Source organism: Pelophylax lessonae, assembly GCF_965119305.1.
Source record: "Pelophylax lessonae genome assembly, chromosome: 9".
NCBI lineage: Eukaryota > Metazoa > Chordata > Amphibia > Anura > Ranidae > Pelophylax > Pelophylax lessonae.
In genome coordinates this window covers 22,166,750-22,182,418 of record NC_138776.1, presented here as the reverse complement: position 1 = coordinate 22,182,418, position 15,669 = coordinate 22,166,750, and the positions used below count along the sequence as shown (strand labels likewise).

Below are 15,669 nucleotides of genomic sequence, written 5' to 3'. Positions count from 1 at the left end.
GTATCATGTCTGCAGTCTCTGACCATCTCTTGTATCATGTCTGCAGTCTCTGACCATCTCTTGTATCATGTCTGCAGTCTCTGACCATCTCCTGTATCATGTCTGCCGTCTCTGACCATCTCTTGTATCATGTCTGCAGTCTCTGACCGTCTCTTGTATCATATCTGCAGTTTCTGACCGTCTCTTGTATCCTGTCTGCAGTCTCTGACCATCTCCTGTATCATGTCTGCAGTCTCTGACCATCTCCTGTATCATGTCTGCAGTCTCTGACCATCTCCTGTATCATGTCTTCAGTCTCTGACCATCTCCTGTATCATGTCCGCAGTCTCTGACCGTCTCTTGTATCATGTCTGCAGTCTCTGACCATCTCCTGTATCATGTCTGCAGTCTCTGACCATCTCCTGTATCATGTCCGCAGTCTCTGACCATCTCCTGTACCATGTCTGCAGTCTCTGACCATCTCCTGTATCATGTCTGCAGTCTCTGACCATCTCCTGTATCATGTCCGCAGTCTCTGACCGTCTCTTGTATCATGTCTGCAGTCTCTGACCATCTCCTGTATCATGTCTGCAGTCTCTGACCATCTCCTGTATCATGTCCGCAGTCTCTGACCGTCTCTTGTATCATGTCTGCAGTCTCTGACCATCTCCTGTATCATGTCTGCAGTCTCTGACCATCTCTTGTATCATGTCCGCAGTCTCTGACCGTCTCTTGTATCATGTCTGCAGTCTCTGACCATCTCCTGTACCATGTCCGCAGTCTCTGACCATCTCCTGTATCATGTCTGCAGTCTCTGACCATCTCCTGTATCATGTCTGCAGTCTCTGACCATCTCCTGTATCATGTCTGCAGTCTCTGACCGTCTCTTGTATCATGTCTGCAGTCTCTGACCGTCTCCTGTATCATGTCTGCAGTCTCTGACCGTCTCCTCTATCATGTCTGCAGTCTCTGACCGTCTCCTGTATCATGTCTGCAGTCTCTGACCGTCTCCTGTATCATGTCTGCAATCTCTGACCATCTCCTGTACCATGTCTGCAGTCTCTGACCATCTCCTGTATCATGTCTGCAGTCTCTGACCATCTCCTGTATCATGTTTGCAGTCTCAGACCGTCTCCTGTATCATGTCTGCAGTCTCTGACCGTCTCTTGTATCATGTCTGCCGTCTCTGACCATCTCCTGTATCATGTCTGCCGTCTCTGACCATCTCTTGTATCATGTCTGCAGTCTCTGACCGTCTCTTGTATCATGTCTGCCGTCTCTGACCATCTCTTGTATCATGTCTGCAGTTTCTGACCGTCTCTTGTATCCTGTCTGCAGTCTCTGACCATCTCCTGTATCATGTCTGCAGTCTCTGACCATCTCCTGTATCATGTCTGCAGTCTCTGACCATCTCCTGTATCATGTCTTCAGTCTCTGACCATCTCCTGTATCATGTCCGCAGTCTCTGACCGTCTCTTGTATCATGTCTGCAGTCTCTGACCATCTCCTGTATCATGTCTGCAGTCTCTGACCATCTCCTGTATCATGTCCGCAGTCTCTGACCGTCTCTTGTATCATGTCTGCAGTCTCTGACCGTCTCTTGTATCATGTCTGCAGTCTCTGACCATCTCCTGTACCATGTCCGCAGTCTCTGACCATCTCCTGTACCATGTCTGTAGTCTCTGACCATCTCCTGTATCATGTCTGCAGTCTCTGACCGTCTCTTGTATCATGTCTGCAGTCTCTGACCGTCTCCTGTATCATGTCTGCAGTCTCTGACCGTCTCCTGTATCATGTCTGCAATCTCTGACCATCTCCTGTACCATGTCTGCAGTCTCTGACCATCTCCTGTATCATGTCTGCAGTCTCTGACCATCTCCTGTATCATGTTTGCAGTCTCTGACCATCTCCTGTATCATGTCTGCAGTCTCTGACCGTCTCCTGTATCATGTCTGCCGTCTCTGACCATCTCCTGTATCATGTCTGCCGTCTCTGACCATCTCTTGTATCATGTCTGCAGTCTCTGACCGTCTCTTGTATCATGTCTGCCGTCTCTGACCATCTCTTGTATCATGTCTGCAGTCTCTGACCGTCTCTTGTATCATGTCTGCCGTCTCTGACCGTCTCTTGTATCATGTCTGCAGTCTCTGACCATCTCTTGTATCATGTCTGCAGTCTCTGACCATCTCTTGTATCATGTCTGCAGTCTCTGACCATCTCTTGTATCATGTCTGCAGTCTCTGACCATCTCTTGTATCATGTCCGCAGTCTCTGACCATCTCCTGTATCATGTCTGCAGTCTCTGACAATCCTCAGTGATTGGTTGATGTGAGGGGGGGGGGGGGGTTGATTCTTTTCCCCGCAGCTCTTTTCACTCTTCTAATGACAACACAGAGCGGAGAATCCGGGCGCAGCCCGTGTAGACACCGTCCGTCCTATAGAGCTGTACAGGGGGCGGGGTTACATGGAGAGGGGCGGAGTATTACGCCAATAGCTTGGTATGTGGTGGGCGGTCTGAATGACAGGCGGTGGGCGGGGCCGGATCGGCTGAGTGTGGAAGGCGGAAGGCGGATAGCGGAGATGGACGGACAGTTGGAGCGGGACAGGTGAGAGCGGGGGGAGGGGAGAGACCCGGGACATACCGGGGGGAGGGGGAGAGATCGGTGTGTGTGTGCGATCATCGCTCCCCTCCTCCATCCCTCTGTACGGAGATCTGACATCCGGGAATGTTTCCTCTTCTACAGATACAATGTAATACTTTCTCTAGATCGTGTCCCCGCCCACCGAGATCTCCTCCAATCACAGTGACCCCCGGCTCCTCCCCCATCCATCCTCCCACAATCCCTACTTTACGTCCTGCAGTCCCTATCCCAATCCCTACTCTGCGTCCAGCAGTCCCTACTTTGCGTCCCGCAGTCCCTACTCTGCGTCCCGCAGTCCCTACTCTGCGTCCCGCAGTCCCTACTCTGCGTCCCGCAGTCCCTACTCCGCGTCCCGCAGTCCCTACTCCGCGTCCCGCAGTCCCTACTCCGCGTCCCGCAATCTCTACTCCGCGTCCCGCAATCTCTACTCCGCGTCCCGCAATCTCTACTCCGCGTCCCGCAATCTCTACTCCGCGTCCCGCAGTCCGTACTCCGCGTCCCGCAATCCGTACTCCGCGTCCCGCAGTCCCTACTCCGCCTCCCTCAATCGCTATTCAACATCCCAAAGTCCTTACTTCGTGTCTCACAGTCATTGTCCTATAGTCTGTAGATTATATGTAGTCCCTACTACACCTCCCATAGTCCATCTCAGGGGTGAGCAGAGGGGGCTCCATTCTACATACAGGGGGCGATGTACATCCTCCTCCTTCTCCTTCATCATCATCCTCCTTCTCCTCCATCATCATCCTCCTCCTTCTCCTCCATCATCCTCCTTCTCCTCCATCATCCTCCTCCTTCTCCTTCATCATCCTCCTTCTCCTTCATCATCCTCCTTCTCCTTCATCATCCTCCTTCTCCTTCATCATCCTCCTCCTCCTTCATCATCATCCTTCTCCTCCATCATCATCATCATCATCATCATCCTCCTCTTCCTCTTTCTCCTCCTTCATCATCCTCCTCCTTCATCATCATCCTCCTCCTTCTCCTCCTCCTCCCATCATCCTCCTCCTCCCATCATCCTCCTCCTCCTCCATCATCCTCATCCTCCTCCTCCTTTTCCTCCGTCATCCTCCTCCTCCATCATCCTCCTCCTCCTCCCATCATCCTCCTCCTCCTCCTTCTCCTCCATCATCCTCCTCCTCCTCCTACTCCTCCATCATCCTCCTCCTCCTCCTTCTCCTCCATCATCCTCCTCCTTCTCCTCCATCATCCTCCTCTTCCTCCTCCTCCTCCATCATCATCCTCTTCCTCCTTCTCCTCCAACATCATCCTCCTCCTTCTCCTCCATCATCATCCTCCTCCTTCTCCTCCATCATCATCCTCCTCCTTCTCCTCCATCATCATCCTCCTCCTTCTGCTCCATCATCATCCTCCTTCTCCTTCTCCTTCATCATCCTCCTTCTCCTTCATCATCCTCCTTCTCCTTCATCATCATCCTTCTCCTCCTTCTCCTCCATCATCATCATCATCATCCTCCTCTTCCTCTTTCTCCTCCTTCATCATCCTCCTCCTTCATCATCATCCTCCTCCTTCTCCTCCTCCTCCCATCATCCTCCTCCTCCTCCATCATCCTCATCCTCCTCCTCCTTTTCCTCCATCATCCTCCTCCTCCATCATCCTCCTCCTCCTCCCATCATCCTCCTCCTCCTCCTCCATCATCCTCCATCATCATCCTCCTCCTCCTTTTCCTCCGTCATCATCATCCTCATCCTCCTCCTTCTCCTCCTCCATCATCCTCCTCCTCCTCCTTCTCCTCCATCATCCTCCTCCTCCTCCTACTCCTCCATCATCCTCCTCCTCCTCCTTCTCCTCCATCATCCTCCTCCTTCTCCTCCATCATCCTCCTCTTCCTCCTCCTCCTCCATCATCATCCTCTTCCTCCTTCTCCTCCAACATCATCCTCCTCCTTCTCCTCCATCATCATCCTCCTCCTTCTTCTCCATCATCATCCTCCTCCTTCTTCTCCATCATCATCCTCCTCCTTCTCCTCCATCATCATCCTCCTCCTTCTCCTCCATCATCATCCTCCTTCTCCTTCTCCTTCATCATCCTCCTTCTCCTTCATCATCCTCCTTCTCCTTCATCATCATCCTTCTCCTCCTTCTCCTCCATCATCATCATCCTCTTCCTCTTTCTCCTCCATCATCCTCCTCCTTCATCATCATCCTCCTCCTTCTCCTCCTCCATCATCATCCTCCTCCTCCTATCATCCTCCTCCTCCTCCCATCCTCCTCCTCCTCCTCCCATCATCCTCCTCCTCCTCCCATCCTCCTCCTCCTCCCATCATCCTCCTCCTCCCATCATCCTCCTCCTCCTCCTCCCATCCTCCTCCTCCTCCCATCATCCTCCTCCTCCCATCATCCTCCTCCTCCCATCATCCTCCTCCTCCCATCATCCTCCTCCTCCTCCTCCATCATCCTCCTCCTCCTCCTCCATCATCCTCCTCCTCCTCCTCCATCATCCTCCATCATCATCATCCTCCTCCTCCTCCTTTCCTCCGTCATCCTCCTCCTCCTCCTTCTCCTCCACCTCCTTCTCCTCCATCATTCTCCCATCATCCTCCTCCTCCCATCATCCTCCTCCTCCCATCATCCTCCCATCATCCTCCATCATCATCATCATCCTCCTCCTCCTTTTCCTCCGTCATCATTATCCTCCTCCTCCTCCTTCTCCTCCATCATCCTCCTCCTCCTCCTCCTTCTCCTCCATCATCCTCCTCCTCCTCCTCCTCCTCCTTCTTCTCCTCCTTCATCCTCCTCCTTCTTCTCCTCCTTCATCCTCCTCCTTCTTCTCCTCCTTCATCCTCCTCCTCCTCCTTCATCCTCCTCCTCCTCCTTCATCCTCCTCCTCCTCCTCCTCCTTCATCATCATCCTCCTCCTCCTTCTTCTCCTCCTTCATCCTCCTCCTCCTCCTTCATCATCATAATCCTCCTCCTCCTCCTCCTCCCTCATCATCCTCCTCCTTCATCATCATCCTCCTCCTCCTCCTTCATCATCCCCGCCATCCATCAATCATTCTTCATCGTCATATTTCTAGCTGTGTACATCCCCCATCCCCCATCCATGTCTGTATTCAGCTGTACGCAGCAGTGGGGGGTCCCGGCACTGACATCAGTCCTCTGCAGATTACATCCGTCTACATCAGCCCAGAGGAGGGGGGTGGGGAGTTAGGTCTGTACTGTGCTGGCAGATCTCATTATCAGTCATCAGGTAGACGCAGGCACTGCCTGTCCTGACAAAGGGTCGCCATTGTGCGCATTTCCAGGTGATTTCAGGACTGAGCAGTTTTTTTCAGCCAATGGGAAAGTCAGATTCCAGGGAGAGGAAAGATCCCACATCACATGTTTTCAGGCTCTCCCAGTGAATTGGTGTCACTGGAGAGGAAACAATGTCCCAGTGGTGTCACTGGAAGAAAAATGCCCCTCCCCCTAGCTACTTCCCCAGTCCTCAGTACAGGAGGCCGGGCTGTTCATGCTGTCTGCGAGCGCTCCCTGCTCTGCTGCCTGACTGCCTCTCCTCCTGTACTGAGGGGGGCGCTGTTACTCGTACAGAAGCCGAATTCTGCTTTTGGAAGAAGTGGTGCCACCGAGTATCACTGCCCCCCCTCCAAACAGGAATCTCTGCTGACAGGAGTGACACTGCAAACATAAATCTCTGCTGACAGGAGTGACACTGCAGTCACTGAGAGGCAGAGAGAGCTCCCCCTGCATGAAGAGATGCAATGCCCAGGGCACATTCCAGCCTGGGTACGGCTCCTCTGTATGGACCAGCTGTTAAAGCTCTATGAGAGGCTGAAAGTTACTGCAGCTGGATGGCGCCCCTAGTGGTGACAATGTGTAGAGCTGTATGTACCCGGAACAGCACTGTCCAGCCGCAGCACCTGTCAGCCTCTCATAGAGTTTTATAGATGGCCAGGGGGGGGGGGGGGGCTGCAATATGCACCTGAACCCCAAGATCTCCTACACTGGCCATAGGCCATAGTGTGGGGGGGGGGGGTGTTCCCCTAAAATTGGCTGTTAAAGTGGAAATACAATTTACAGAGAAGTTGTTTCAGATTGTGAAAGAAGCCGGAGCAGTGTGATTATTATGGGGTGTATAATTATCTGTGCTGGGGGGGGGGGGGGCTACTGCTAAACTGATACAAATACCAGCCCCTCAGAGTATCCCCCCGAGATCACAGAGCACACCAAGATCACACAGAGCACCCCCCTCCCCCCGAGATCGCACGGAGCACCCCCCCTGAGATCACACAAAGCACCCCAAGATCACAAAGAGCACCTTGAGATCACATAGAGCATCCCCCTCCCCCCCCCCCCCCCAGAATCACACAGAGCTCCTTTCCTGAGATCACACAGAACCCCTTCCCAGAGATCCCACAAAGCACCATGCAGAGCACCCCGAAATCACACAGTGCACCCTGAGATCACACAGTGCACTCCCCCTAGATCACACAGAGCACCCCCCACCCCAAGACCACACAAAGCACCTTAAGGTCACAAAGAGCACCCTGAGATCACATAGAGCCCCCCCCCCCACCCCACCCTGAGCTCACACAGAGCCCCTTCCCTGAGATCGCACAAAACACCATGCAGAGCACCCCCCAAGATCACGCAGAGCACCCTGAGATCAAACCGAGCACCCTCCCAGATCACACAGGGCACCCCGAGATCACACAAAGCACCCTAAGGTCTCAAAAAGCACCTTGAGATCATAGAGTACCCCGAGATCACACACAGAGCCCCTTCCCTGAGATCACACAGAGCACCCCCAATATCACGCAGAGCACCCCAAGATCACACTGGGCACCCTGAGATCACAGAGCGCACCTCCCCAACCCCGAGATCACACAAAGAGCACCCTAAGGACACAAGGAGCACCCCCGACCCCGAGATCACACAAAGAGCACCCTGAGATCACATAGAGCACCCTCAACCCCGAGATCACACAAAGAGCACCCTAAGGACACATGGAGCACCCCCCAACCCTGAAATCACACAAAGAGCACCCTAAGGACACATGGAGCACCCCCCAACCCCCGAAATCACACAAAGAGCACCCTAAGGACACATGGAGCACCCCCCAACCCTGAAATCACACAAAGAGCACCCTAAGGACACATGGAGCACCCCCCAACCCCGAGATCACACAAAGAGCACCCTAAGGACACATGAAGCACCCCCCGACCCCGAGAAAACACAAAGAGCACCCTAAGGACACATGAAGCACCCCCCGACCCCGAGATCACACAAAGAGCACCCTAAGGACACATGGAGCACCCCCCAACCCCGAGATCACACAAAGAGCACCCTAAGGACACATGAAGCACCCCCCGACCCCGAGATCACACAAAGAGCACCCTAAGGACACATGAAGCACCCCCCAACCCCGAGATCACACAAAGAGCACCCTAAGGACACATGAAGCACCCCCAAACCCCCGAAATCACACAAAGAGCACCCTAAGGACACATGGAGCACCCCCCAACCCCCGAAATCACACAAAGAGCACCCTAAGGACACATGAAGAACCCCCAAACCCCCGAAATCACACAAAGAGCACCCTAAGGACACATGGAGCACCCCCCAACCCCCGAAATCACACAAAGAGCACCCTAAGGACACATGAAGAACCCCCAAACCCCCGAAATCACACAAAGAGCACCCTAAGGACACATGGAGCACCCCCCAACCCCCGAAATCACACAAAGAGCACCCTAAGGACACATGAAGAACCCCCAAACCCCCGAAATCACACAAAGAGCACCCTAAGGACACATGGAGCACCCCCCAACCCCCGAAATCACACAAAGAGCACCCTAAGGACACATGAAGCACCCCCCAACCCCAAGATCACACAAAGAGCACCCTGGGGTCACATAGAGCACCCCCCCCCCCGGATATCACACAAAGCCCCTTCCCTGAGATCACACAGAGCACCCTGCAGAACCCCCCCCCCCCGCCCCGAGATCATGCAGAGCACCCCGAGATCAAACCAAGCCCCTGAGATCAAATCCGCCACTGGGGACCACTTTTATGTGCAACTTCAAGTTGCAACAACTTCATAGTAGTCCCTGCACTACTTTGGTCTGATTTTGATGCGTTTTGAAGTCCATAGACCTAGGCATTGCTTCAAGTCCGGTCAAAATCGCGGCAAACACCGCGTGACTTTCAGGTCGCACAAGTGTGAAAGGGGCCTCCGTGCATTTCTGTGGGGGGTTGGGAATGTGCAACTGTCAATACTTTGTATCCTTTTGTTTCTGTTTGTGCCGCTTTTCCTGCATTTTGTTACAATGAAGCCCCTTTCACACTTCTGTGACTTGTCCTGCGACTTGGGACTGCAAAGTCGCATGACAAATCGTACCCCATGATTTCCAATGAGTACCGTTCATATCTGTGCAACTTCAAGTCGCAACGACTTCAAAGTAGTCCCTGCGCTATTTTGGTCCGATTTTGATGCGTTTGGAGGTCAGTAGATGTAGGCATTGCAAGTCCAGTCAAAATTGCCTGACTTTTAGGTCGCACAACTGTGAAAGGGGCCACAGCATGTTTCTGTGGGGGGGTCGGGAACACGCAACTGTCAATGTTTTTTTATACAGGCATACCCCGTTTTACTTACACTCACGAGTACAGACACAGCCTGGTCAGCTTGGCATGGCACTACTTTTTTTAACCACTTTACCACCGGAGGATTTTGCTGTCTTACGTCCAGGCCACTTTTTGCGATTCAGCACTGCGTGACTTTAACTGACAATTGCGCAGTCATGCAACGCAGTACCCAAACTAAATTTACGTCCTTTTTTTCCCACAAACAGAGCTTTCTTTTGGTGGTATTTGATCACCTCTGCGCTTTTTATTTTTTGCGATATTAATAAAAAATGCGAAAATTTTGAAAAAATAACAATATTTTTCTACTTTGACAGTTCAAAAATATCCAATATATTCAATTTTTGTCATATATTTAGGCCAAAATGTATTTAGCTACATGTCTTTGACAAAAAAAATTCTCAATGAGCGTATTTTTAACCGCTTTATGACCGGAAGGTTTTACCCCATTCCTGACCAGGCTATATTTTGCGATTCGACACTGCGTTATTTTAACGGACAATTGCGCGGTTGGCCAACGCTGTACCCAAATTAAATTGATGTCTTTTTTCCCCCACAAATAGAGCTTTCTTTTGGTGGTATTTGATTACCTGTGCGATTTTTTTTTTTTTTTTTTTTTTTTTTTTTTTTTTTTTTTTACTTTTTGCGCTATAAACAAAAAAAGAGCGACAATTTTGAAAAAATAACTATTTTTCACATTTTTTTTATATGAAATTCCCCCCCAAAAAAATGTAAAAATCAAAATTTTTTATCATTTTAGGCCAATTTGTTTTCTGCCACATATTTTTGGTAAAAAAAAATCGCAATAAGCGTATTTTGATTGGTTTGCGCAAAAGTTATTGCGTTTACTAACTAAGGGAAAGATTTCTGTCATTTTTGGTGTTTTTTTTTTAACGAGTAATGGCGGCGATCTGCTTTTTTTTTTTTTTTTTTTTTTGCGGGACTGCGACATTCCGGCGGACAGATCGGACCCTTGACTGACATTTTTGACACTTTTGGGGGGACCAGTGACATTACTACAGTAATCAGTGCTATAAATATGCACTGTTACTGTAAAAATGACACTGGCAGGGAAGGGGTTAATTTTATTGGAGAGGGAGGGGTTAATGTATGCCTGGTGCTTACTGACGTGTGTGGGGAGGTGATTGAGTGACACAGGGACAGATCACATGTTCAGCTATGCTGAATCCTGCAATCTGACCCTGCCTGTCACTTAGGAGATCCGCCCGCTCTGTTTACACAAGTGGGCGGATCTCTAAGCTCGATCCCCGATGATCGGGGAAGAGCAGCGGTGATCACCGCCGCTCCTCCCCTGGCCCGACTCCGGCTGTGACTGAATACAGTGGAGCCTCCGGCGGCGCGCGAGAGGGGAACGTCTGGTGACGTAGGTCTATGTCGCCAGACGATAATGAGCCACTGTGCCGCAGTACGGTCAACGTGACTGGTCGGCAAGTGGTTAACATTGGTGTCTATGGGAAATCTTGGTCTGCTTGACACGGCACTACTCCCAAACCATAAGTGACAGGGATACCAAACTTAGGGAGCACCGAGAGGCGACCCAGGACTAAAACATATCCTATTTTGTGGTCGGTCAGCTTGCCTAGGTAATCTACCATGTCATAGTCCTGGTTCCCCTTAACCGCTTGCCGACCACCGCAAGTACATACAGTGGGTACGGAAAGTATTCAGACCCCCTTAAATTTTTCACTCTTTGTTATATTGCATGAATGTACACATAGCACCCCATACTGACAGAAAAACACAGAATTGTTGACATTGTTGCAGATTTATTAAAAAAGAAAAACTGAAATATCACATGGTCCTAAGTATTCAGACCCTTTGCTCAGTATTTAGTAGAAGCCCCCTTTTGATCTAATACAGCCAGGAGTCTTTTTGGGAAAGATGCAACAAGTCTTTCACACCTGGATTTGGGGATCCTCTGCCATTCCTCCTTGCAGATCCTCTCCAGTTCTGTCAGGTTGGATGGTAAACGTTGGTGGACAGCCATTTTTAGGTCTCTCCAGAGATGCTCAATTGGGTTTAAGTCAGGGCTCTGGCTGGGCCATTCAAGAACAGTCACGGAGTTGTTGTGAAGCCACTCCTTCGTTATTTTAGCTGTGTGCTTAGGGTCATTGTCTTGTTGGAAGGTAAACCTTCGGCCCAGTCTGAGGTCCAGAGCACTCTGGAGAAGGTTTTTGTCCAGGATATCCCTGTACTTGGCCGCATTCATCTTTCCCTCAATTGCAACCAGTCGTCCTGTCCCTGCAGCTGAAAAACACCCCCACAGCATGATGCTGCCACCACCATGCTTCACTGTTGGGACTGTATTGGACAGGTGATGAGCAGTGCCTGGTTTTCTCCACACATACCGCTTAGAATTAAGGCCAAAAAGTTCTATTTTGGTCTCATCAGACCAGAGAATCTTATTTCTCACCATCTTGGAGTCCTTCAGGTGTTTTTTAGCAAACTCCATGCGGGCTTTCACGTGTCTTACACTGAGGAGAGGCTTCCGTCGGGCCACTCTGCCATAAAGTCCCGACTGGTGGAGGGCTGCAGTGATGGTTGACTTTCTACAACTTTCTCCCATCTACTGACTGCATCTCTGGAGCTCAGCCACAGTGATCTTTGGGTTCTTCTTTACCTCTCTCACCAAGGCTCTTCTCCCCCGATAGCTCAGTTTGGCCGGACGGCCAGCTCTAGGAAGGGTTCTGGTCGTCCCAAACGTCTTCCATTTGAGGATTATGGAGGCCACTGTGCTCTTAGGAACCTTAAGTGCAGCAGAAATCTTTTTGTAACCTTGGCCAGATCTGTGCCTTGCCACAATTCTGTCTCTGAGCTCTTCAGGCAGTTCCTTTAACCTCATGATTCTCATTTGCTCTGACATGCATTGTGATTTGGAAGGTCTTATATAGACAGGTGTGTGGCTTTCCTAATCAAGCCCAATCAGTATAATCAAACACAGCTGGACTCAAATGAAGGTGTAGAACCATCTCAAGGATGATCAGAAGAAATGGAAAGCACCTGAGTTAAATATATGAGTGTCACAGCAAAGGGTCTGAATACTTAGGACCATGTGATATTTCAGTTTTTCTTTTTTAATAAATCTGCAACAATGTCAACAATTCTGTGTTTTTCTGTCAGTATGGGGTGCTATGTGTACATTCATGAGGAAGAAGAATGAACTTAAATGATTTTAGCAAATGGCTGCAATATAACAAAGAGTGAAAAATGTAAGGAGGTCTGAATACTTTCCGTACCCACTGCATATTGCAGCGGTCAGCCCTGTGCAGGCAAAGTAACGTAGGGGTATGTCACTCGCCTGCGAGCCAATAGGGGGCGAGCGCGCCGCCGGAGGCTCGCTCCCGCCCCCGCTCGTTCACTGCCATCCCCGCGCGAGTGACCGGCGGCTCCGATGTCCGCCGGCCACTCGCGATCTCCCGCTGGAGAGGGAGAAAGGCAGACGGCTGATGTAAACAAAGCCGTTTGTCATTCTCCCTGGTGTAACTGCAGAGATCATACGGTCCTGCTATGTAGGATCGTATGTCTCTGTGGTTACATCACAAGCCACGCCCCTTTACAGTTAGAAGCACGCCCCTAGGGATACACTTAATCCCTTGCTCTCTAATAAAGTTTACCCCTTCCCTGCCAGTGTCATTATGACAGTAACCGTGCATATTTATAGCACTGATTACTGTAGTAATGTCACTGGTTAACCCAAAAGTGTCAAATGTCAGTCAAGGGTCCAATCTGTCTGCCGCAATGTCGCAGTCCCGCAAAAAAAAAATCGCAGATCGCCGCCATTACTCGTTAAAAAAAAAAAAACAATAAAAATGACAAAAATCTTTCCCTTAGTTAGTAAACGCAATAACTTTTGCGCAAACCAATCAAAATACGCTTATTGCCATTTTTTTTCACCAAAAATATGTAGCAGAAAACAAATTGGCCTAAAATGTTTAAAAATTTTGATTTTTAATTTTTTTTGGGGGAATTTCATATAAAAAATGTGAAAAATATTATTATTTTTTCAAAATTGTCGCTTTTTTTTGTTTATAGCGCAAAAAGTAAAAATCGCACAGGTGATCAAATACCACCAATAGAAAGCTCTATTTGTGGGGAAAAAAAGGACATACATTTAATTTGAGTACAGCGCCACACGACCGCGCAATTGTCCGTTAAAATAACGCAGTGCCGAATTGCAAAATAGGGCCTGGTCAGGAATGGGGTAAAATCTTCCGGTCTTAAAGCGGTTAGAAAATACGCTCATTGAGGATTTTTTTGTCAAAGACATGTAGCTAAATACATTTTGGCCTAAATATATGACAAAAATTGAATATATTGGATATTTTTTAACTGTCAAAGTAGAAAATGTCAATTTTTTTGCAAAATTTTCGCTCTTTTTTTATTAATATCGCAAAAAATGAAAAGCGCAGAGGTGATCAAATACCACCAAAAGGAAGCTCTGTTTGTGGGAAAAAAAGGATGTAAATTTCCTTTGGGTACGGCGTTGCATGACCGCGCAATTGTCAGTTGAAGTCGCGCAGTGCCAAGTTGCAAAAAGTGGCCTGGACGTTAAGCAGGAAAATCCTCCGGGGGTAAAGAGGTTAAAGAATTCCCTGCACTACTTTGGTCCGATTTTGATGTCTCAAGTCCAGTCTAAATCGCGGCCAAAAAAATTGCGGGAAAATTGCATGACTTTTAGGTGGCACAAGTGTGAAAGGGGCCTGAATCTCTGATCCTATGTAATTGGTGATGGGAGTCGTTAGGTGACATGTGATACGTTGTATCGGATGATGAAGGGTGGAATGTTGGGATCGCACACAGTGGCTGGCACCTGTTGCAGGAAACGAGACGCTGCGTGTTTGGGATTGTTTGCTCGCTGTTCATGCCGATCGCTGAGCTCTTCGCTGTGAGTCACCGCCAGCGAGGAGGACTTATTCCTCCGATCTTCCTACAATCACAATAAGGGATCACATGAACAGCTGATCTAGTGCCTTGAAAAAGTACTCACACCCCTTAAAATTTTCCACATTTTCTCATGTTGCGACCAAAAACTTAAATGTGTTTTATTGGGATTTTATGTGATAGACCGACACAAAGTGACACCTAATTGTGAAGTGGAAGGAAAATTATAAATGGTTTTCAGAATTTTTTTACCAATAAATATGTGAAAAGTGTGGCTGCATTTGTATTCACCCCCCCTGAGTCAATACTTTGTAGAACCGCCTTTCCCTGCAATTACAGCTGCAAGTCTTTTTTGGGATGTCTCTACCAGCTTTGCACATCTAGAGAGGGACATTTTTGCCCGTTCTTTGCAAAATATCTCAAGCTCTGTCAGATTGGATGGAGAGCGTCTGTGAACAGCAATTTTCAAGTCTTGCCACAGATTTTCAATTGGATGTGGGTTTGGACTTTGACTGGGACATTCTAACACATGAATATGCTTTCATCCAGGGATCCTCAAAACTACGGCCCTCCAGCTGTTGTGGAACTACACGTCCCATGAGGCATTGTAAAACTCTGACATTCACAGACAAGACTTGGCATGATGGGAATTGTAGTTCCTGAACAACTGGAGGGCCATAGTTTGAAGACCCCTGATGTAAACCATTCCATTGTAGCTCTGGCTGGATGTTTTGGGTCGTTATCCTGCTGAAAGGTGAACCTCCGCCCCAGTTCTAATGCCTCGTACACACGCATCGATAGTTGGCCGTGAATTTTCGGCCAACGTCCGATCGGCCGATTTTCGGCTTGTTAGTATGATGCTTCCGACAACCGACTCTGACTTTTCGGCCGAATATAATCTGGTGTGCATGCTATAAAATCTTTGTTGGCCGTCAACACAACGGCCGATTTTCCATCAGTCAGTACAGATTTCGGCAGACAAAAATCTGATGAGCAAGACTGGGCATGCTCAGAGAAGAAAAAACACACGGAAAGTAAACCAGCACATGACATCACTTCTGAGGTAGATTTTTGTTGGCCGAGAATTTGTGTGCAGTCTAGGCACATTCCAACCAACACAACAACACTGGACAAAAGACGGCCGATCGGTCGGCCGATAATCGTTGCGTGTGTACGAGGCATTAGTCTTTTGCAGACTCTTAACAGGTTTTCTTCTAAAGCCTCGTACACACGCAACGAATTTCCGCCGACCGGTCTTCCGTCTTTTGTCCAGAGTGGTGTCTGTTGGTTGGTATGTGCTCTAGACTGCATGCAAATTTTCCCGCACGACAGAATTCTACTTCAGAAGTGATGTCATGTGTTGGATTGCTTTGTATGTGTTCTTTCTTCTCTGAGCATGCCCAGTCTTGCTCATAAGATTTTTCCCCATCGAAATCTGTACTAATGAGACGAAAATCAGACGTGTTTTGATGGGCGACACAAATTTTATAGCCTGCACACCAGGATTTTTTCGGCCAAAAAGTCGGAGTCGGTTGTCGGAAGAA

General features: G+C 49.2%; 1 protein-coding gene across 1 annotated transcript in view; it reads left to right on the top strand.

The window, feature by feature from the left end:
- Positions 1-2,501: 2,501 nt before the first annotated feature.
- The window catches only part of LOC309563770 (uncharacterized protein), a 204,498-nt gene continuing 191,330 nt past the window's right edge, over positions 2,502-15,669 (top strand). The window contains exon 1 of the mRNA XM_082268371.1: positions 2,502-2,585. The gene's annotated coding sequence lies outside the window, so the exon portion shown is untranslated. The remainder of the gene's footprint in view (positions 2,586-15,669) is intronic.